The sequence below is a fragment of the Siniperca chuatsi genome, linkage group LG4 (assembly GCF_020085105.1).
Source record: "Siniperca chuatsi isolate FFG_IHB_CAS linkage group LG4, ASM2008510v1, whole genome shotgun sequence".
In the NCBI taxonomy this organism is placed as follows: domain Eukaryota; kingdom Metazoa; phylum Chordata; class Actinopteri; order Centrarchiformes; family Sinipercidae; genus Siniperca; species Siniperca chuatsi.
This window is the reverse complement of record NC_058045.1, coordinates 23,693,911-23,718,815: the sequence shown is the minus strand read 5'-3', so window position 1 is coordinate 23,718,815 and position 24,905 is coordinate 23,693,911. Positions and strand designations below refer to the sequence as shown.

General features: G+C 40.8%; 1 long non-coding RNA gene across 3 annotated transcripts; it reads left to right on the top strand.

Annotated features, from left to right (window-relative positions):
* Positions 1–1,162: 1,162 nt before the first annotated feature.
* On the top strand, positions 1,163–23,106 carry LOC122875300. 3 transcript variants are annotated; one of them, XR_006377789.1, is made up of 5 exons: positions 1,163–1,325; positions 1,608–1,667; positions 9,192–9,240; positions 9,676–12,514; positions 21,219–23,106. It is a non-coding gene; the product is annotated as an uncharacterized LOC122875300 (long non-coding RNA). The 3 variants fall into 3 exon arrangements; XR_006377788.1 differs by having other exon boundaries at positions 1,195–1,325; positions 9,676–9,768; XR_006377787.1 differs by having other exon boundaries at positions 1,194–1,325; positions 9,676–23,106.
* The last annotated feature ends 1,799 nt before the right edge of the window (positions 23,107–24,905 follow it).

Sequence of the window (24,905 nt, the reverse complement as noted above, 5' to 3'; positions counted from 1 at the left end):
TTTGCAAAAGTCTTGTTTTATCAACAGGCTCATCTTCAAAAATGCAATGTTTTTTCCATAATGTGATAGTTAGGGCTTTGTTTATGTTATGATTTCAAGAAATGAAGATATTTAGTCACTCTGCTTTTTCTACACTGAACTACTGACACAGGACTGACAATACTGAAAAATATATTTGGAAAGGTATAAACCACAATACAAAAATACTCAATTCCAAGTAAAAGTCCTGTATTCAAAATTGTACCTGGTAAAAGTACTGTAAAGGTAAAAATGTACTTAATGTATTAAAAGTAAAGGGACTCATTATGCAAAAGGAGTGTTATATTTATCATATATTTGGATTATTATTACTGATGCATTAACGTGTAAGCAGCATTTTAATATTTTCAACGTGAAGCTAAACTTAAACAATGTGATGCGCTGTTACAGGGGTTTAATCTAACAATGTGTCATATTTTGTAAGATGATCATATGTTTTACATGTAAAATCTTAAGATGAAAAGTAACTAGTTGCTAGCTGTGAAATAAATGTAGTGGAGTGCAATATACAATATTAAAGCTGCAGTGGAGAAAAAGTAGAAAGAAGCATTCAATGGGAATACTGAAGTAAGTACAACAACCTCCAAATGGTACTTAATTACAGTATATGAGTAAATGTACTATATACAATAAAATATAGAATTTAAATACAAAATGTGAAGGACATATTCAGATGTTGAGCTGCGGCCTGTTGCACAATTCACATCTTTTAAATTTGGACCTCACCTGCTTCTCTTTGTTTGCATGTCTTCCTTTGTGACTAATGTTGATAATAGTGGAAATCAGAATCAGCCGGATTCACCTCGTCAGTGGACACAGTGAAGAAATGAAGGCTTCATGACTTTGGCACAGTCGACACACAGCAGGATGGGTTTTTTCCAGCTTTCCTTGCTTCCAGCATGCACACAGCATGCCACTTTTTAAAAATTCAAATAATAGCAGGAAATAAAAATGAACAAATCCACAAATTCACTGAGGAGCACCTGAGCACTTACACCAAAACAACATTGAGACTTAAAAGTCTCAATGTTGTTTTTCTTATATGTCGATGAAACAATTGTTGCTATAATTTCTCCTATAGTTCAAATCGGGAGGGGGGGGGCTGACGTCAGGCCCCATCAGGCTGACAGACCTCCTATTGGACCAGTGGAGGCTTTTTAAAGGAGCAGGCAGCAGCACACCGGAGGCTTGTTCTCCTCTTCAGACGCGCCTCACTTCTCCATTTCTCCATCCAACTCGGCGGCGGCGGCGGCGGCAGCAGCGGAGCCGGACTGACAGCAGCTCAGGTGAGCGCGGAGACTTTTTAGGAAATAAATTGACCTAGAAAGAGTGGAGGTGAGGAACAGAGGGGTTGTAGAAAAGGAGCGCAATGTCCTAGTATTTGGTAAGCTGTTAAAATAGAGATAATAAACGGCAAGCCTGTAGAAACAACCCGATTAAAATCAAACCACTTTGTATCAGTAAGATTTTAAGTAAAAGAGAACGCATAACGCATAACATGAATAGATATAGACTGCACTCATCAATCATTTCCTGCCTGATCCTCTGTTTTCTTCCTCGTGGTTTAGATTTGATCATGATGAGGACGCATCACTCACGGTGCCGACTGACTTGCCAGATATCAACAGGTAACTATGTGAACCAGCCGATCTTAACATAACCGATACTTCAACTGTCACAATCTACACTTTAGAGTAACACACAGGCGAACACCCTCTCCAAACATCTGTAAAACAAAGTGAGCCTCGCGTGTGATCCCGGTGCAGCCCGGCAGCCCAGCGTTAAGTGCCTGTATTGGTCTTAAGACTACGGTGCCCCTATTAACAATAATCGCAGCGTAATTAGATTGTGGGGGAAAAAAAGTTCTTTATCTTGGGTCCGACCCAGACAGAGCAGCGTGGTCCCCGCATCGTTACCTCCCGATGGATTATCAGCAGCCCCGGCCTCACAGCCAGTTTGGCTGAGCACATGAAAGAGAGAGAGAGGCAGAAAGAGAAGCTTAATGTTTGTGTGTGTTTTTTTAAAAATGGTTTTAAAGTGTGAAATCATAGCTGTTGCGGTGAAAATGAAGAGTAGAACCGCAAATAATGTCACTTTTAATAGTTTATTTCTTGTGTGGAGCCTTGTCCTTGAAATGAATCTCTCGTGTGTTTTTTTTAAGATGTGGTGAAATTACAGCTTATATGAGAGTGAAAAGAGAGGCGGATGTGTGTTTAACCCAGGCAGAATAGAGATTTCAGCACCGGAGCAGCGGACAGCTCCACACATGTGGCCAGATGCCCCCCAGCAAGGACATGAGAGGGAGAGGAAGCAGCGTCTTTAGTGACACCGGCTGAATCTCAAATAGGCCTAAACTAGTAGGACAGAAAGGTGTGCACACACATAGGCCCGCTGTCACCCCGCAGAGTTGATTTTGTGCTTGTTATTTTATAGCAGACACATCTTCTGAAAAGGTTTTCTCACTTGGTCTAATCTTCTCAAACAGACTGAACCCTAGATGTGCTATTTCAGTATGTTGTAGCTGATAAAATGAGTTGAAGCTGGCTCCAAAAGAACTAAAGGAGTCTAGTGATGACAGCATGAGAAGTGTGAAGGCCAGGATGTATCGTGCATATTATTCCTTTTTGTCAAAGTCCCAAATTATTCTGGGTGAATCGCCTTGGGATGTGTCAGTGGTAGGCAGTCTCCTTCTGGCAGGGTCTGAGGTGTCAAAATGGAAACTGGAGCGCAGCCAGGATTTCCTATTTACATAACCCCCCCTTTACATGAGCCTGAATGTGGGGTGGGGTGGGAGTGGGGGGGATAACGCAATCTGAGGATTGCACACGGATACATACATACACCCACATGTACACACACACACACACACACACACACACACACACGCACGCAGCACACCAAATGGTGTGACACTGCTCATACAATCTGCAGCCATGAGAGAAATTCAGTGCTAACAGGTGTTCAAACAGGCCGCTCGGTACATTCTTCCAATTATTGCAATTAGATGCTGCCTGGTTACCACTCCATAATGTACAACTGCTGTGGAGGAGTGTGTGTGTGTGTGTGTGTGTGTGTGTGTGTGTGTGTGTGTGTGTGTGTGTGTGTGTGAGGGAGAGAGAGGATGACAGAGACAGACAGAAATAGAGGGAAAACAGCAGGAAAGCATGGGAGAGAAACAGAGACAGAGACAGAGAGCCCTCAGTGCATTTGTGATGATGTTGGGATTGTTGCTATCTGTGGAGAATTATATACTATTGAGTGAACGCGCTCTGAATGCATAACTAATCCATTTTTGCCCTGAGTCATTATCAGCTTTAGCAGATTGTCTAGAAACCGCAGGCTTTCTGCTTCTGATGCAGACAACAGTGTTTGATTTCAAATAAAAAACCAGGCTCCCTCACTACAATAGAGTGATCAGTGCGTTTTAGATTAACTGGTTGTTATTACTTTTTTTTTGTTATGTGTGTAGACGCCCAGCATACAGATTGGAGTGGGCCTCGGCTGCAAAGTGAAGCTTTTTGTTACTTGACTAAAACGTGAATTTTATCGATTAATCTGCTGATTATTTTCTTGGTTCTTTAAAGCAGCAGAAAGCCAGTGAGACGTGCCCATCACGATTTCCTAGAGCCCAAATGACTTGTTTTGTCCGTCCCACAGGGCGAAACCCAAAGCTATTCAGTTCACAATGATAGGAAGCAGAGACAAGCAGCAAAATCTCACATTTGAAAAGCTGGAACCATCAGCAGTTTGGCATTTTTGCTTGAAAAATGACTTAAACAATTAATCGATTATCAAAATAGTAATAATAATTTCCTGTATATCGACTCATTGTTGCAGCTCTATTAGTGATACAGAGGTGTCTGTTGCCTTACTGTTTGGGTGGAAATATCCTTTCCTCTTTGGGGGAACAGAAAAAGAGAGTGGCCAGATTTGAATGTGCATTTTTGACATTTAAGACTAAAGGTGGTTAATTATGTTATTCTTTAGCTGAGGGAAACATATGGATCTCCTAAAACACTAGAAAAACAAGAAGCTAGAGAATGACAAGAAGAGAAAGTCTGTGATAGAGGACTCAGGTATTCAATCATGACGAGGGAACATCTTGATTTGATGAGTGATTGAGCTGTCATACTTGTGAGCAGAGGGCAATAACAGCGACCGCCAGTCTTATCAGAGAGCAAGAACAAGAAAGAAAGATAACAGGCTGCCATAAAGCGGGACAGCAAAGAGTGACATCTGAGCAATATCAGTGTGTGTGTGTGTGTGTGTGTGTGTGTGTGTGTGTGTGTGTGTGTGTGTGTCCATAGGTGAGCGTACATGTGTGTCATATTAAGCAGGAGATGTTTGTAGCAGCTGTCGGCCTTGTTTGAACAGCAATCACAATCAGCGGCAACAGCAGCCAAGCGTGTGGTTGTGACAGCGCTGGTGGGAGACTCTTTGCCATCACTCCCCCACTGTCCACCCTGCACCTTCTGCTCCTTCACTCCTCCTCCTCCTCCTGCACCCTCTGTTCCTCTCCGACCTCCCTTTGCTGCCTGTCCTCCCTCCTTGCACTTCCTGTCTGCCTCCTCTCCTCATGTTGCTTCTTTACTTCCCTTCAGCAGAAGTGACTGACATTGCATCAGTTCCACCACAGTTGAGGCAGGATCTGGATTGATTCTCTGCCCTCCCGGCAAAGTTATTACAGCTTGACATCTCTTTCAGTCCAACTTCAAAAAGCCTCTTTGTAAAGCCATCCCTGTTCCTCTGCTGTGGCCTGGTGTAGCTCGACTTCAATACTGCCTGGAAAAAAATCTCTGTACTACTACTGCCTGGCTCCCTGTGATGAGAGTGACACACTGTGCAGATGATTTGATTACATTTCAATGATTCTCTGTGGGGAAATTGGGTGGTTTTAGCAGCAAAAAATAGGATACGGAAAAGAAAATATGAGAAGAAATAGGAATGAGACAAATCTGATATAAAACAAAACATTTATCATTATCACTTGTGTTGTCTGTGGTTTTAAGTTTAGCAATAACTTCTATGTATATTTTCTTGTTCCTTTTCTTTTCTTCTTCTGTCTCTCTTTTTTCTTTAAGAACTGTTATAGAATGAGATATGTCATTGAACTTAATTTTTTCTCCTCGTAATATTATTTGTCTGAGTTTTCTATTAATAAATTAATAAATCATCGTGTGCAACGCAACAAACATAGTGAGATAAAGATTTTAAAAAAATCATTAAAAAGTGATTAAAAAAAATGTGGCCCAACAGTATGCATCAGTATCAGTTCAAACAAACAGTACAGCTGATTCCAGATAAGCTAGGGGGACTAGTTAATGTGCAAAATGACATTTAACATTAATATATGAAAACATGGAATAAAATAGAATATGTGAATATATTAAGTGATGCAGGGGAAACAGTATATATAAAGAAAAGTAAATGGGAATGCCAGGAAATATGGGAAACATAAATACAGCATCTACGTGTGTGTCACTCACTGTCTAAAAAGTCACATTTTATCCATGTAGTTTTGTGTAAAAGATCTGAAGATTTATGTCACATTGTCTACCTACCCAGTACTAATCTTTCCATCCTACGCCACCATGTCTTTCCACACCTGGTCCTCACATTCCCTTCCTCCACTCCCCCACTTTTTTCTCCTCCATACTGCACCCTCACTCACACCCTTACCACCATCCCCCCTCCTCAGCCTCTTGCATCCCAGCTTCATTTCTCCATCTTCCTCCGTTGTTTCCCTTCCCCTCATCTACTTATGGGGCAGGCTAAATCCGTTGTTTGATGTGGCCTTTTCACTCGCTCGAGGAAGGCAGAGAAGAAGAGTGGGAGCAGAGATGGAGAGGTGAGGGAGGTGCTGGTGGCGGGGGGGGGGCAGTCAGTGGTGTTAACATTGCAAATATTGACAAAATGGGATGTTGTTTCCTGGAGATTCTTTTCGAGATTTAGTCGTTCTCATGGCTGTGTGGTTTGAACAGAACACTAAGACGTCTTTTAATTTGGGTTTTCCTTTGTGGAGCCTGAAGTTGTGGATGTCCAACAGAAATTAAATGGCATGTGTTTTTCTGCTGCACCATACATATCTGCTCTGTGAATCCCATGTCCTGTGTTCTACGTAGAGAAGAAACAGCACCCAAAAGGGAGAAATGCATATTTTATATTTTTTTGGTGGCTGTCTTTGCATTGCTGTCAGCTCTCCATCTAGATTAGACAGCTGATCAAATAATTTCATCAACTGTATCTGAAAACAACAGTAACATCACTGTTCTATAGTACTGTAGTATACTATAGTGAGCAGTAAACTGATATTTTGGATGTTTATAAATCCTAATAATTTTTCATCATCATTTACAGGTGTAGTTGAACAACAATAATTTTGTCATCTATTAAACTGGATATCATTATGGGATTTTTATATTTGATATATTCTTAAGTAGACTCTTTACTTTTCTGTTCCATTGTAGGAATTTGAGGGCACTATATAGTGAATAAATTTTGTACTCAGAATTCAGACACTCAAATAAAATGGCAGAGGGTAAATGTAGTGGCAGTGCGCTTGATAGTAAATAGGGAGTGATTTCAGACACAGATACTGGCTAACAGCCAGATAACAGCCTGCTGCTCAAGAGCCACAGACTTTAAACAACAACCCACATTAGCTTTCCTGCTAATGTCTCCTTTTTCCTTACTTCTTATTCTTCTCCTTCTCATCTAACTTATACAGACATGAACACACGTCTTGTTCGGCACGTTAGCTTGTTGAATGAGCAATTAAATAAAACATTAACCAAGGAAAAGGGCACTGCTAACCTAAGTTTGTAGGCTAGATAGCAAGTTAGCTAGTCAGCTACAGCACATTAAACACCTTTAAGACTTAGCTACAAATGTAGTTTCAGTCAGTTTAGATGCGCTCTTTTTTTTACCACTGCTAAGCAAACACTGTTTGCCCGTAGATCGGGAGCTACAGCACAGGTTTGTCTACTTTGTCCCTCCATTCAACTGTCTCCCCTCCAGCAGCTAATATTGTAACATTTTCCCAAAGACTTTTTTTAAAATAAACCTTTTGATTATAGAAAACTATTAACACAAATGTAAAAATCCCTTACATTATTTTTGACTGCAACAAAGGATGTTGAATTGTGGTTTCTTTTTCTGTTTATCTATGGTGCCTATCATTGCTAAAGCTAACTACCTTAATTTTTGTTGATTCTGTTCAAATAAAAAAGCAGAAACATAAATATCATCACTTCTAGTGCATAAGAAAAAGAGCTACTAGACTACCAGACGAGGTGTTATGAGAAACAAACAAAGCTTTAAAAAGTGGCTACAGGTTGAACCATTATCTTGTCACATTATTGTGTCAGTGAGCGATAGAAGAATAACAGAATTTTAGTTTCATTCATTTTGGCCCACAATATGAAATTGAACTTAAGAAACCAGTTGAAATGATGGACAAGTACATGTTGTTCCTGAAATTTAACATGTAAAAACTGAGGGAACTTGGCAACAGTCTGTCTGAAAAAATAAAATTCACTGAACTCATCTGAAAGGTGAATAAATTAAACAAATCCTGGACTGACAGATGGTAGAGCATCCTAATTATGACTGGTTAGAGAAAAAGCGGCAGTGAACACAAGACACACTGTGCAAAAACGAGACTGGAGTATCAAAATGGATTAAAACGAGCAGTAAACTGATAACCCATCGTCTATTTCGAGTGTATGATGACATCAAACCGTGGCTGGTTGACAGTTGCGACTGAAAAGTCAGACTGTGCAGATCAGCCGGGCTGGTAGCTGCATGGATGAATCTCCTCATCTGGTCTGACATTTGATCCCCAGCCGTTGCACCTTATATTATTCTCCTTTTTCTACATGAAACACAGGGCAAAATGAACATAGGTGTTGACTGACTGGCTGATGGTTGCATTTTCACGCTCATTGTTTTTTTGCCCGTGCTGAGGAAATGTGTCTTATGAAAGGCAAGTTGTTTAAAAACGGAGCAGAAAGACGCGCTGCAGTTTAGCTTGAGCTGCTCGGTCCTCATGACATGAAGGTTGTGAGTCATGATTGGCTCGCAGAATAGAGGATGAGGCTGTCTCTCTGTCTGTTCTCTGACAGACTATAACATCTGAGCTGTCAGGTTCGCCCCTCTGCACAATGATAAGAAAGGATTTATTTCAATAGCACAGACAAAGGACTGTCAGCATAAAGGAAAATACAGATTAACGCAAATAAAGGATCATGCTTGAAAACTGGAAAGTCAGAGACAACATCTGCATCATACACATGAGTGCTTCTGTGTATTACTGTGCATGGCACAAACAACTGGCTACTTGTATTGTAAGTACAGTAAGTGCATGTGAGAATGAAGTCCCTCAACTGCTAGAGAACATGACTCGTTATCTATATCTAACTTCCTTTTTATTGATTTATTTTGTTCAACTATTTAACTATTAACATTTTAAGCAGAACAGTAATATCACACATCCATCTACCTTAAAATTACATTTAATTTAAAATAGTTGTGGAGCATGATAACAAGTACTTTCAGGACAACAATGTGAGGGGAAATATAATTAAAGATCTGCTGATTAACTTCCTTAGTCAGGGACAGACTAAGAAACATTTATGTGCTAATTATCTTGCATTGTACACTAAATAGAATACGACTGTATTAGGTCTATTAATTGGTTCATATGCGTCTTTATTACACTGTACAGAACAGTGCAGGTTAATCTGTGCAGAGGGCTGTACGGATGTATTAGATTGCTGTATGTGAAATTATTTGAATACAAACAACACAGATTGTTGTTTCATTTACATTTCAATGCCTCAGACCTGGCACGCTGCACATGAGTACATGTACAGAACTATAGAGCAGAACAGCACTTACAGTTTCACTCGTCTTTTAATTGGTAACTATTCACATTCCCGTGTATCAGGCAGGAATGCTGAGGAAAAGCTCACAGAGCAGCACGCAGCATTGTTCGTGTTTGACTGCATTTAAATACTCACATTTCCATGAGGCCTTTCAGTCTATACAAAATGCAACAGCGCAGACAATTAAGCATTTCTGTGTGCAGATTTGTATGTCTATTTTTGTGTGAATGACTACTGCAGTTAACGATTCACATTTTTCACTCCAAGGTCGATGCAGAGTTCTTTAGCAAAACGCTTCCTCGTCCACCTGCACACTGTGAGTAACTGTCAGCATGTCGACCATCTGCCGCTTCGTTTTTCTCTACGCGCAGCATCGTGTTGTTTCTCTTACTGGAATGTGAGTCGGCCTGCGTGTATGTATTGCTGTTTATTTTGTTTCTGAATGTGAGACCGTTTTTTTTGCATGTTCCTCCATGTGTGAAGTCTGTTACGAGTCTGCATGCAGGCATGAAACCTGCATTCTCTGAGGTGATCTGCTGCCTCGCTATGTGCATGACTGTAGTTGGTTTGTGTGATTTTGTGTTCTTTGTATGCTGATTCTCACAGTGCATGTGTGCATATTTATTTGTTGATTGTGTGTGTGTGTGTGTGTGCATGTCTGTAGGTGTGTACAGAGTATGACATGTATTTCCTAAGTTTGTGTGTGTGTGTCCTTGTGTGACTCTGTATGTATGTGTGTTTATAATCCAAGGCCATTCAATTGCACCACATGGATCCATCCCATATCCTGGTCGCCATGGTTACCGGGGCCACTTATCACAGAGGGTCCTGGCAGATCAAACAGGTGTGCATCCTGATGTTGTCTCTCCTCGGCGACTGTTGCTAGGAACCTTTGTTGCACACAATGCACAGGTGCTTGTCGCTGCCAGTGAAAACCAGCAGGAGCGCAAAAACACCTTGATGTCCCAGTCTGAACTGGTGTGTGTGTGTGTGTGTGTGTGTTAAGATGTGTAAGTATGTGTGTTCTTGTACTTGTTGTCCTTGTGAGAAACAGTGTAATTTAGTTCTTCTGAAAAAGGGTGTTTAAAAAAAAATAGGTCACTTTATGGGTCATCACTTCATCAAGTTGTTACTGTACTTGTTTCAAATCTTAAGCTCTTCTCTATAACACTAAAGGGACACTCCAGTAATTTAGTATTGCAGTTCCATGAAGTCAGGGGACTTGTATGAGACAGATTTTAAAAAGAATAATTCTGTGCAGTGCAGTAGATGATAATGATGACATCATCAGGGTTATTTTTTTCAGTCTTTGGAGCTCTCCCTCTATATCCACAGAAGACAATAGACAACTGTTTACGAAGGCTGAATAGCACTCGGTGTAGTGGTGGAGTGCCCCTTTAAATATTCATTACTAAATGTGCAACAATCTCAGTTAAATCTCAGAGAGAAAACACTCTTAAGTATTATTTACGAAGAGTTTAACGCTTGAAAACTCAGCTAATCTGCTTCATCAGGACTGTGTAGGTGTGGTTTGATCAGATTTTTATCACTGATTGCTAAATCCTGATTGGTGCACAGAAATGCATGACACTACCTTTTTCCACCTGAGCCTGTCCCACTTCAAACCAGGGAGAAGAGCACAGACAAAACCAAAAAAATATAGAACTAAAATAGGAAGTACAGTAAGAAGCTGATTGGGAAAATAGGTTTTCAGGGCTTTTAAGGTAACAATTGACGTTATTTTTTTTTTTTTGCCATTAAGACTTGGGTTTTGGGTTAGTGGTGAGGCACGACCTTTTGAAATGTTAAAATAAAACAACGGTCAATTTCTGCTACCACTAATTGAGACACTGGAGATTCAGTCCAATTTGCCTGGATACAATTCTTGTGTCAGGAAGTTGAAAATCCAAATTTAGGAGTGAAATTTAAATGGTCTCTTACGCAGCAATGAGCTTTTGGTGCAGTGAAGGATGGCCTCACCTACGATGAGCTCTTCACCACCTCTGCCCCCTACTTGATACTCCTCAAATTGCATCTTCCTCCTGAAGCTGCAGATGTGCTAAATTTCCCAGTGCAGCTTTAAGATTTGGGTTCAGGGTTAGGAAAAGGATGTAGTCAACAGGAAAAGAAGGAAAGGAATGAAAAGCAAATGAAATGAAAGGACGGGGGACATTTGAGGGCCAGAGAACATCGCTTGAGGCCCAGACAGAGAGCCAGAAAAGAAAAGATTGTGTCAAATCGTGAACCCAGTGAGGGTTCTTTGACTTGCAGACCCTGCCAAGCGAACCACTCCCCCCACCCTCCCTCCATCCCTCTCTCCCTTTGCTCACCCCGCTCTCCCCCTGCAACTGTGTTGACGCCGCTGCCACCCTCACCCTTTCACCTCACACCCCGCTGTTCCTCACAGCTCCTTCTTTCTCCGCCACCCTCCCCCTGCCTCCACACGCAGCACCTGTTCTCCTATTCATCCTCTTGCCCATCTCTATCCATCCTACAGCACCCACTTTAACCAAAGGTCCTCATGAGGCAGCCTGCTGTCGATAAAGCACGTACCTAAAATGTCTCCGCACCCACACACACACACACACACACATACTTCTCCTCCACTATATCCTATCTAATAAACCTGAAAGGACAAACATAAGCCCCCCCCCCAAAATTGCCCTTACCTCTGAAATCCCCTCTCCACCTGGCATTAACATACGTTTCATATAATTCAGAAGCTACATCTGACACTGAAATACATATCCTGTTCGTATGTGAATTTTCCACTTTGGGTTTCTCTCCCTCCACTGGTAATATTTACGAGATAATTAATATTGACAGGAAGCACTTGGTCTTGTTCAGTCAGCTGTACAGTCTACAAGTATCTTCATAAATCCATATTGACAAGTGGGTTGCAGTCTGAGCTACCTTCCACCTGTTTGTGAGTTTATTTCTGTGTACACAATTACTGCATGCAGATGGGGTCTGAACTTCAGTGTGCCGTGGGTGCATTTACACCTGCAGTTGATCTGATTTTGTTCTATCTGATTACGATTTCATTAGGTTGTAGTTTGGCGCCAGGGGCATAAATGGGTGAGGAACAAAATGCAGTCCTTTAACAAAATGTTTCTCTGTTCCTCTTTTCCTGCACTGCTTTCTTCCTCCATGTTCTCCACCCCGCTCTGTCTCCCTTTCACCTTTTCCATATGTCACTCATTTCAGCTTTAATCCCCACATAGCACCTTTCCTTTCTCTTGCTAAAACTCCTCCATTTCTCTCCTCTACCTTGCACCTCTCTTACACCACTTCCCTCACCTCTCCTCCCTCAACAAGGCACCCCTCCTCCTCCTCTCCTCCCTGCTTCTCTTCTGTTCATTCCACTCGCGCTCCATACCCTAACCTAATAACCTTGCCTCTCGAGAGCTCCCCTTGCCTCTCCACCTCACCTTCCCTGCTGCTCTTCCAGCAACAGCCCCACTCCCCCTCTCCGCCTCCTCACCCTCTCCGCCTCCCCTGCCCGCCGCCCCCACGTCTCTGGCTGCTTCTGCCCCTGCAGCGAGCCCTCGTCTCAGGCCGCCGTGTACAGGACGCTCCCTATGTGAGAGGTCAGTGGTCTGGCTGTTTTCTCTGTTCTCCCCCTCAGCGATTTCTCCAACCATGACTGGAGATCAGAGTCTTTCATTCACTCTTGAATAGGCTGCCAAAGGGTTAAATATTTATTTATGTCCAATATTTTTTTTACAGTTACATTTGAACTCTCAAATTATTTTAGACAGCTAGGCTCTGTGCTCCATTTCTCATTCGTTTGTGTGTGTGTGTTTGAGCTCTTCAGAGATACAAAGGGAGCCATCCTGACATGGATTTGTATCATTTTTAAAGATGAATACAGGCTTTTCACATTAACTGTGAGTCCTTATAATGACCACAAAACAAGTCTACATGATGATAGCACACCAGTGGCACTGTTAGTGCTTTTGTTACAAAAACAATTAAGACCTTATTTCCACTGAATGTGGCTCTATCACAAAAAGGATGTTGTGATTTTTTTTTTCTTCTCTTGGCTGATTCTGAAGAGAATTAACAAAATGCATGTGATCAAATAGTTTTCTTCTTATGACTAACTGTATTCAAGTTATGATAGTATCAAATAGAAAAAAGCTAACTATTGCTGCATCTGTTCAACTGTAAGCAGGAAATATGTGGTATTTTAAATGACAAATGGCTTAATTTATTTACTGATTATCAATACTGTCAAAACAACTACATATTTGGTCAAAATTGAGTTAAAACCACAATCTGAGTTTTTGACACCTGTTTTTTACCTCTGTTTTTCTAGAGAGAAACAGAGGTAAAAACCAGACTTCAGCAACTACACAGCTAGCCGCTCAGCTGGTGAGAACTTTAGCTAAAGCTAATTTAGCCCCTTTTTCTCGTTTCCTGCTATTGAACTGACACAATTTTGATGCTCCAATATCTTAGTAATTGTGTTGGTTATACCACATAAATAAGGCAGTAGCTAGCTAGCTAGTAACTAGCCGTAGAACAGTAGCATTAAGGCTGTATTCAGACCAAATCAGGCATTGCGACGATTAGCGCAGGGTTGTGTGGTAGTGTGCGGGGGTGTGGATGTGTTTATTTGTGCTTTAGAGCGTAACTGCTGTGAAACAATTGGAAAATAACGTTATATTTATCTGATTCACTGGCTTTCTTGCTACAACCGCTCCCTCTCTTCATTCACTCTCTCATTCTCGCTCTTAATTCAATTCATAGGCCTTATTAGCATTTCATGTCATTTGACATGTGTTGCCAAAGCACAGTTCTCAACTCATCCATCTTCACAGCTGCCTGGTAAACAGCAGAATGCTACAGTGTGACATGGTAAACAAGGTTCTTCTTCCTGTGGGCGTCTTCAGGTGCGCAGCGTGATGTCGGGTTGCACTTCTCTAAAAGTTCATTCTGTTTCAACTTTTTGCCACAGGGCCACTGCATTTTTTTTCCACCACCCCCTGCGGTCCCCACCTCCGCAGCCTAAACAGAACACATTCTTGGAGGACCGGCGTTTTCGCCGCAACGCCTGATTTGGTCTGAATACAGCCTAACTGCTATCTCTGCAGCCTCTGACTCTAGTGGAGTTCATGTGATTTGCTGTGGTTAAGCTACCGTTTTAATCACAGATTCAAATGTATTTATTTAAAGATGAATTAATTAACAAGAAACAAGAACATATTTTATTTGTAGATATTGTGTTTTCCGTGTGCCCTTTAGATTGTCCAAACCTGGAGTGCAATAGGCTACTTTGTTAGGTTTTATGTAAGGTCTGTGGCAATGATTGGAAATCAGTCTAAAAAGGCATCAAATTAAGATTTTACAACTTATACATCTGGCTACGAATCTTTAAGCTTTTCTTCAACTTTAATGTTTCTATAGTTAGTGCTCATTTGTAAAGCATTATAATAGCCCAGAAATTGATTAATAAAATAATAATTTCAGCACTATATCATAATAATAATAATAATAATAATTTTGGTTTGAAACGGGATTTAATGTAACAGGGAAAAGGTGGCATGTATTGATGATACGTGTATTTCCTTTTTAGTTCATTTAATAAGGCAAATTAATTTGTGAATCAATTTGAACACTGTTTTCCATTGTAAAGAGATATTATCATTTATTATTTTCATCCCAGCCGAGAACGAGCTCTAGCAAAAAATGACTTAATTGCTGAACCCATTAATTTAACATTCATTTGTTTAAATGTACTTTTACGAAATTAATCACAATATAAATTATCTTCAGAATTGCAAATCATAATGTATGCTGGTGGCCAGAGGACAGAGAAATCTGTTCTGTCACAGAACGAATAATGAAAATGTGTCATCTTGGATGAGGAAGGCAGACACACACTGCTCTTCAGAGAATTCCATTTTCTAATTCTCTGACAGACGCAGAGGGGGAGCAGAACACATGTACCTCCCCCTCACATACACCAATTACTGCAATGAGCAAATGAAAGGTTGTGTCCCATCAGGGCCGCCGTAGGGGGTAGAGAAAGAGAGGGGAATGTAGCGAAAGAAGGGGGAGTTATACATAATTGCCCCCCCCCCCCTCCACACACACACATACATTACCAATAATCATCATCTGCTGTCACCGTTGTTGATAATCCCAGAGTTGTCTGTTCAGCGCTACAGCAGATTGGCTCTCTCTGCTCGCATCCGCTCTCCTTGTTTTGTTTTTTTTTACTTTTCGCCCTCGATTTCTTGTCTCCATTTCTCCATCATGCCATTTTACCCACTCCACAGATTTTCCCTCCTCCTCCTCCTCATCAACTGTCACCATGCTCAGTGACATTTTCACTGACAATAATAGCAGTCAAAATATGTAGAAAGAGTCTGCCGGGTCAATCAGGTTTATTTGCAGCTTCACAGCACCAAAATAAAATACAATGATGGATAATGCAACTATTAGTGCTTATATTTATTAAGCTTTTATATTTCAGTTGTAACTAATATCAAATGTAGGTATTTGTATCATTCTGTAAAGCTTCATGAAGTCACTGAAGAGCCTCTGCAGAGTCATAAACTGAAGGCAGCAAAATTAGATTCTTCCTGTCTAATTTACAGCTGCTCTGTGTGTATCTCCAATATGGCAGAACTTAAACCTAACTGTAAATCTGAAAGCTGTGAAGCCCACCTGACTGCATGTTCTCAGTGCACTCGGCTGCAGCATAGTGTCTCTGCAGGCTAATTGAAGTCAACCACAGGGCACTGCTAATGATCAGCCTACAGCGACCCTTGATGGTCTGTTATCTTCCTGTCTGCAGCCCTGCGTGGTATTTAGAGTGATCCTGAAGGTTGAGAGAAAGAGCAAAAAGCAAGGTACAAAAAATAAAAACGACAAAGAGGTGGGGGAGGTGGAGTGGAGAAGGTGGTGGGAGTGGGGGTGTTAGACAAATGACCCAGGTGATGAAATAACCACCACGCTGTGCAGGAAGTAGCCATGTCCAGCTCTGCTCACTTCCGCTCAGTGGTCATTATCCCTCCCCAGAGCTCCCCGCGGCTCCAGATTCACTAACACAGAATCAATACGAGCAGGTGGAGCAAAAGGTGGGAGGACATGAACTGGGGGGGGGGGTGTTAGAAGAACCTTATTCAACCCTGGAGGAGCTTTGGCTTTGGCAAAGGCTGCAATAAATTTAAGAGACATATTTTCTAATGTTTTGTCTATTCAGTGTAGATTGTGTTGTTTTACTGCTTCAGCAGCGTATCAGCCCCTTGTGTTCTTGCAGCCGGTCTTGTTCCTGCCACGCTTTGCCCTCGTGGCATTTGGGTTTACGAGTCCTGGGAGCCAGCGGTCAGCCTCCCCAGTTAGATGTGACATAAAAACAAGCATCCAGGCTCTGCCAGTCACTCATAATGGGGTGTGTTAACGCAAGAGCAACAGCTAATTATTGGCCACTGCTGCTTTTTGTCCTTTTAATTGTTCATTTCAGAGAATGAAATGTAAAACTCCAAATACAACTGAATCTTGTATCATAGCTCAGTTAGAATAATCGTCAAAAAAAGTCAACATCCATTATATTTGTTAGCAACTGTTCACATCACATGCTGCAATATGAAAGTGAACATAAAGACATAGAAAAATTCTTTTTCTTCTGAAATTAGAAATCCTCGCAATCACCACGACATCCTTAAAGTATTTACTAACAAAAACCCTAAAAGATAAAGATTTTCTTTTGAAAACAAAATGAAATGTTTTGGTCAACAAAAAATCATTCTCAGTATCTCACTCCCCCTAGTTGCTGCTATTTCAGATCATTTTCTATTGGAGAATGAATTCAAATGTTCATCATTTCACAAACAAACTCAGATTCAAAAGAAGGAATGTGATTCATTGTATGTTTGTGCATCACATGAGAGCTGGTTGAGGCAGGAGACTCAGCTGGGAAAGCCGGCTGGGTTGCAGATAAATGAACTGTGATATATAATACACAGGATGTACGCACAATAACAGCAATAACCTGTAGAATATAACGTGATCCAACAGAACATCCCTGCAGTATTCTGTGAAGCTTATAATGCTCAGGTTTTTCTTGAGACTGTGAGAATGTCATCTGTGGCGGAGCTGAGTTGGATTGCATTATATTTTAAGGTGCACCTGCAGCAACGAAAAGAACAGTTAAGTTAGGGACTGTACAAAAAATATTTGCTTTCCTTTTGGCTAAACGACAGAGCAGGGGGTGGTCTTTTATTTATTGCACTGTATTTTAAGGTATACATGTTATTGTGTCCACCCCCTGTCATGTCATTTGCACACAGTATGACTTCATTTAAAAACCCTATGCGAAGCCCCTGCCTCATCACCACATTAAGAGCCTTGTCCATATGAAGTGGCAGCATGAATTAAAATAAAGTCCTTTAGAGAGTCTCTATTTGCATGTCATTAACATGAAATCATAATCTATTTGAAATTATCATCATGAATGAATAGTTAATGATTTGATTAGCTTACCATACATGTAAAGGGATTTTTTTCACGTTGGATATGATGGAATATGATAAAAGGATTTTTCCCCCCTGCCTCTGTAAAAGAATTACATTTCACTAACTGGCCTTGACAACCTAATTGAACATTAGTCTAATATAGAACATTACCAGGAGAGAAAGGAAAGAAAGCTGTCCTTGAACACTCTTTCAGCTTCGTGGTGAACATTACTGTCTTCTCCCAGTTATTTCTCTCTTTGGCTCTGAGTGAAAGGACCTTCATCCCAAAGTGAAGAGCATAATTTAGCCTGCTCTGATGACATAGAACTATTCAGCAGGCTCTTTATAATTGTTTGACCAGGGCTCGGAGAATAATACTCCCAAACCCTCACCCTCTGAGCTTTTCTTCTGCAAAAGTCTGAGTACATGCACTGACCTAAGTCTTCCAGAAGACAGAGATAACCAGAGCCAGTTAGTTATGTGAACTATGGGGAGCCTATTATTTCTTAATATGCTTTTTTAATGTGAAAATTAGAAGCAGACTGGACGTCGAACTAATTCCTAATGTGTCATTCTGTGTGTGTGTGTGTGTGTGTGTGTGTGTGTGTGTGTGTGTGTGTGTCTGTGTGTCTGTGTGGGTTCATGGGTTTAACCAGGCAGCATGTCCTTGTGTAGCGATCTTCAATGTTCCTCGGCTAATACCTGTAACTCAGTGGCTCATACTGGACGTTAATGAGTACTGAGAAGGGCACACCTCGCCAGGCAGAAAGAGAGGGAGAGAGAGAAGTACTTAGGGAACAGAGAGAGAGAGAGAGAGAGAGAGAGAAAAGAAAGAGAAAGAAAAGAGAGCAGTGCTGGTCTAATGAACTCATAGCTCGCTGTATGCTGTCACTCTCCTGCTCAGCGCTGTGACCTGGACAATGCAGCCACATTGTTGCCCCGACATTGTGTGTGCTAACCCAGGCAGCCAGCACCCCATAGAGAATCAATGGCTCCTGTAACTTAAACTTGGTGGCGGTGTGGGCCAGCGAAGGCAGCTGTCATTCTGAGTATTGTAGGCTCTGACAGCAGCCTCTGATGAGGGCATTGTAAAGACAGAAACTACAGACACGACATGGTGCAATGTGGAGGCTGTACAAGTTCACCACGAAATATAAAGATTTACATCTAAAGCTGCAGCAACTACAAGAACAGTTAAATTAGGGACTGTACGAAAATTATTTGGGGGAAGGCAGGGACAGAAAAGGGAAGGATTTTATAAGGGTTTTTTTGGCCAAAGGGAGGGCAGTTTGAGGTTTCTGGGAGAGCAGCGGGTCAATCGGACATATAACTGATCTAATTGATATTTATTTTTAAAACTTGAATTTGGTTTGGGGTAAAATATTACAGCTGAGCCTTCAGTACCTTCAGAGCTACCACTCAGTGGCAGTAATAACCAGATATTTATTATTATTATTTTTAAAACAGAACTGGCTGGAATATTATAAAGAATGCATTGATGGCTACATCATTGTTCCATAAAGATTTACAAAATGAAACAACAACGTCTTTATACTAGAGCAACAGGCTGGAACAGTCAAATCTCAAACACCTGTGACAGTTTTTCATATTTTGAACAAACTCCATGCAAAGACCAAAACGAACAGTGTGTTATTCTGTCTCACAGTATTTTCTGACTTTCCTACCATGTCTGTGGCACTAACCGTCAAGCCCATTTGTTCCTTCTGAAGACGTAAATCTTTAGAAACTGGTCACAACTATGTAATTTCAGTTTTAAAAAAGGCTTAGTAATTTCCTCAAACAGCAGGGCACTGTAGTTTTTTAGTAAACATTACTCAAACAGGAGTTCTTTTGGGGGGACTATTTTCAGCTGTGGATTAATCCACATTTGGTACTCCAGTGAGTATTTACAGCAGGATGTAATATGTCGGACTGACTAAAAAGAAACTACAGTGCCCATGTTCATCATAACGAAGAAACATGTCACCCAGTGTGGCTCATTGGTGTGTTTTTAATCGTTTTTGGAGACATGGAGGTCGATGGCACGGAGGAAAATGATATATCAGGCTTTGGCTACACACACAGTGCTTGTTAGTTGGATCAGATGTTGGTCTTTTCATGGGATTTGTTGACTGTAAGAAAAATATAGAATAACAACAGACTTGGGCAGTGAGCACCAGATCAAAAAAAAACCCATAATGCAAAGATGCGCTACACATGCTCTTCGGCTGGCAAATGATCTCTAGAAGTCAGAGCAATAAATTCTATTATATCCTTAAGAATATCCTCTATACGAGACTGTATTTTGCTGCACTGCATTTGGGAAATCAGCTTTTTCTGTAAAAGCCACAAATCAGTGGAACACAATGTGAAGAGCTGCAGCACTATCAGCACTTTTAAAACCATCTTAAAAAGTCTGTTAAAAGCTGCTCAGCTGTGTACTGACTTTAAATTCTATCTTATGGTCTTCATGACTTGCTTTTATTTGACAAGCATGCATTGATGATGCGCTATTGTGTGTAGTTTTGTATTGCGTGTCTTGTGTGTTCTTTTTGTATAACTTTGTATTATGTTATTGTGCTGTCTCTTTGTTTTGACCTGCCAAGGGACTACAGATGTTAATTAGCGTAAAGCTATATTCTGGTACGGTGCATGAAATGGTGACATTTATGTTTCAAACTGTAGATGGTCCCTTTTGAATAAATAAGTAAGTGCAGAGCAAAAACACCAAAGCCTCAGTTAGTTAGCACCCATGATATGAAAATCAATTTAAAAAGGAACTCAAGGATTTAGCACTTTTTTATAGTGTTGAGAAAAAAGTATTGTTCTTGTGGAAAGCTGTAATTTTACAGTAATCACATGCTTTTAAGCTTGGGTGATTTTTTTTTTCATACTAAATCTCCCACAGTCCTCTACAGTATATATAAATATGCAAACCGGTGCAATCCATTTATCATGTTCTGTGATTTCAGACATCAATCATCCATGTCTTGGGTAAAATAAGTAAAGTTTTTCACTTAATTTCTGGGGTGGGGTGGGGGTGCTTCTGTCAGACATGAAGTTTTCCTCCAGCGGTGGTAATATAAGAATTCCAGGTCCTTAATGGGCTTTAGACTGAGATTTGATTGGGTCCTGTAGTACCTCAACCCCAACGAGGACCTGAAAGGCCCCGCAGGGCAGAGCACCCAGAGAGCAGGGATATGAATAGAAAGGTATTGAAGCAGGTATTGAGGTCCCAAAGAGGTGTGTGTGTGTGTGTGTGTGTGTTCTTTTCAGGTCTTAAGAGCTCTTATACCCATGCAGTAAAACATGGAGCACAGCACTCCCGGAACCTGCCGGTCATTTCATCTACTTCCAAATGTCACAGACCTTTGTTGAGATCAGCAAGCAGGGCACCTGTGTGTTTGTGTTTGTGTGTGTGTGTGTGTGTGTGTGTGTGTGTGTGTGTGTGTGTGTGTGTGTGTGTGTGTGTGTTTGTGTGTATACTGTAGGCTACACATGATTGGCCTGACAGACTTAAGTAAAAAAAAAAAGAAAAAGAGCACAAAAAACACTCTAAATTGATAACTTTATTGCTGTGCTGCTCTCTGCTGTGCCTCAGCTTTGCCATTTCTCTGTCACAGTAAAACCATCAGCCCGGGGAAGATGGCTATCGTCATCTTGACCATCTTGGCCATAATTAAAGAACAGGAATTCACCGAGACTTGAAACAGCTCAGAGCAGTCAAAACAAATGACAAAAAACATTACAAACCTCATAGAAAGTCCACATCCTCAATATATTTCAGACAAATAAGTGATTTTTGTTGTTCCCTTTTTTCCTCCAGGACAATAATGAGGTGGGAAAGCCGTGTCGGTCAGTGTGTGGCGCGGGGCCGTTTACCCACCATTAAAGATTAATAGAAATAGAAGAACGGCAGAGAGGTCAGCGGGGCTGAAGCCAGCGATATTAACAGGAAATAGGATGGAGCAGAGATGCTGTAGGCGGGCTACAGCTAAACAAGCCATTATCATTCATTTACAGGATATTTGTCATTCACAACACAACCTGCACCCACAATAGTGTTGACTTGAATAACAGACAACTGCTGAACATGAAAACAGTTATCTCGCTGTTTTATTCTCCCTCATTTGCACTTTGCTTCCCTTTTCCTCTTCTTTTTTTTCTCCACTCCTCTCATCTCTTTTTCTTTAATTTCCTTCCCTGCCCTCTTCTGCCCTTTCCTCTCCTTCTGCTGTTTTCCTTGCCTTTGCCTTTTCCTTTTCATGTTCTCTTTCCTTACCCATTTTTCTCTTTCCTTTCATATCCTTTCTTTTTTCTTTTCTTTCCTTTTCACTCCTCTTCTGTCCTTCCATCCCCCCTTTTCCTTTCCTTTCTCTCATATTACCGTTTCTTTTCCCTTTCCCTCTCTGTTTTCCTTTCCTTCCAACTGCCTTTTCCTTGCCTTTGCTTTCCTCTCCTTACCTTACATTTTTGTCTTTCCTCTTCCCAGCTCTCCTCTTCCTTATCCTGCAGAAATCCAACTTTATTTGCAGAGCTTTAGAGATTAAACTTGTGTCCTTTACTCTTCTTTTATTAAAACAGCCGCTCTGTCACAACTGCTCAGCTTTCTGTGTGTGTGTTTGAGATCTCTCTTCACGTTCTATCCCAGATTTTACAGTAGCGGAGTGGGATCCACAATGAAATAGCCACGTGAGACTTGTACGTGTGTGCATATGTGTGTCTGCATGTGAGCTGTAGTTATCGGTGCATTATTACCAGCTCCAGGGCAGCAGAGAGAGCTGCAAATTATTTCATCAATGTTGCTTTGTCTCTTCTATTGTATGTTGTTTCCTCGCACTCCTGTTTGCATCAACACAAGCAAATCCAAAGTGCCTTAATGTCCCAGATGTTTACATCATGCGTGATGAATGAATAAAGTAATTGTGATTCATGGAATGAATGTATCACAATGTGCAAACACATTTAGGTTGGTTATTATACAGTGTTGAGTGTGTCCTGACATTGCTTGTATAATGTGTTTATGTGATTAGCTTTAAAGCACTGTAAGTATTAATAACTTCCTCTCTTTAGATATATGATCCTTGAAGATTATTGAGGATATGTTGTTACATATTGTGTATTTCATTTGACACTATTATTAATAATGCACCTTTTTCACAGGCAGTTTCAGGAGGATAAAACCTTTTTTAATCAGGAAAATCCTTAATAGTTGATGTCACACCTCATCTGACTTATAGGGCTGCTGTTGTCAGATAATCAGGAGCCAGTACTTTGAATCGAGCCTGTCAGTGTGACATGTTGTGGAAGACTAGTGATTTTGTTGTTGTACATTCACATTCTTGACAACAAGTCACAGTCTACCTCAGTGAGTCACGCCTGCACATCCGTCTTCTCCTCAATTCTTACCTGTTCCCCTTTGCATTTGCCTGTGTGTTGCACTTCCATCATCTTCATCTAAGCGTCTTCCGGCTTACAAATATAATCAACTCGCCTGGATCTCCACTAGTGGTCGACCGATATGGGTTTTTTAATGGCCGATGCAGATGTCGATATTTAGAGAGCATATAATGCCGATATCATGTTGTTTTTTTGTTGGTTCAGTGAAATAATGCCATAAGGGACTAGATTTCTGTCCAGCCATCTGTATTAAAATAGAAAAAATACAAGGTCAATATTTGGGTTAAAAATAAAAAAATGAAAAAAAAAGAAAAGTCATGTATAATTCTATTATTCCATGCACATTATAATCTAATATACATGGTTATCTTAGCCAGTAACATGTTGTTTTTGATGGATTGTTTTTTTTATTAATTAATGAAATAGACTGTATTTAAGGGAGAGCAGGGTTCAATTCAATTCAACAGAAGAACAGGTCTAGACCGTACTCTTTATAATGTTATTTACAGAGACCCAACAAATCCCACCATGAGCAAGCGACAGTGGCAAGAAAAAACTTCCTTTAAGAGGCAGAAACCTTGGACAGACCCAGACTCAATGGTGGGCGGCCATCCGCTGCTGCCGTGTTAGGTTTTGAGAGAGAGAGAGAGAGAGAGAGAGAGAGAGAGAGAGGTTTTGGGGGAGGGGGGTGGGGAAGAGGGAGGCACAATGCAAATACCACTTAGAATTTTTAAAATAGTAATAATGTAATTGTAGTGGTAACATTAATATTAATAAATTAATAATGATAGGAATGACAGATATAGGAATAATAATGATAGTATTAGTAACAGAGCCAATAACAACAACTGCAGTTGTCGAGCAGGAACATGGGGGCAGCAGGTGGCCCACAACCACAGATCCAGTCTCTGCAGCTCCGGAGGTAGAAATACCTGCTGAAAGCGACAGAAGGAGAGAGGAGAGAGACGAGAAAGCACAGAACTATGGGAGAGAGAAGATGTCGAGTTAGTAACATGCAGTAATAGGATAATAATGCATCCAGATGGAGAGGAAGAGGAGGAGAGAGGAAAGAGGAGAAAGGAGAGAGGAAAGAGGTGCATCATGGGAAGTCTCCCGGCAGTCTAGTCCTATAGCAGCATAACCAAGGGATGGTTCAGGGCTCACCCAAGCCAGCCCTAACTATAAGCTTTATCAAAGAGGAAAGTGGAGAGAAAAGCGCAGTGTTCTAATCGGGTAATAATGTATTATGAGCTCTTTAAAGATACGATGGTGCCTGACCATTAAGGGCTTTGTAGGTGAGGAGGGTACAGTATAATATATATTTAACACTAGCCAGTAATGGTTTTAGATTAGATTTGCTGTCATTTAGGTTGGGAGAAACGTGTTAACATTTAGAAAAGACGATGGTGACTGTGGAAATTTAGGCAAACGTTTACAGCAGGATGCATGAGAGTTAAAGTACAAGGCTTGAAACTTATGTTTGCTGACAAACTCAGTTACAAGCTAAATAGCCAATCTAAGCAATCAAACACATTAAAAAACTAGAAGGGCACTCGAAGAGCACAGACCTCCACCAAGGCCAATAGTCCAGCCTTCTATGATATACAAATCTGTTTGGGGGTCCTCTCCCAAGAAAATGTGATGTTATTTAAATAAAAACTATGCATTTTCACATCATTTTAGACAATCATCATTACAATAGTTATAAATTACACTCAGACATTAGCAAGAAAAAAAGTGAAACAAATATGCTCACTGATGAAGTAAACGTGATGTCCTGAAGTATCCTTCACATTTTTGTGAGTGATCGCACTGTGTGCCATAAAAATAATAATCACAAAATAACATTGGTTAAACAAGGCTTATAGTGATGATTAAATATTGTTTCTAGAGCAGCAACAGTGAAGTTTACAACAGCAAAGTCACTATATAAACTCAATAATATCTCACTGGAAACAAATCTAAAATGTCCTAATAGCCTAATATTCCTGACATCAAAACACTGAGTGAAGTTTGGAAAGAATGAAGAACACAGACATCAGTCAGTATCAGTCCTTCTTCCTGTCCTCTGTCCTCCTCCCTCTGCTGCTGCTGTGATTCACTGCCTGCAGGT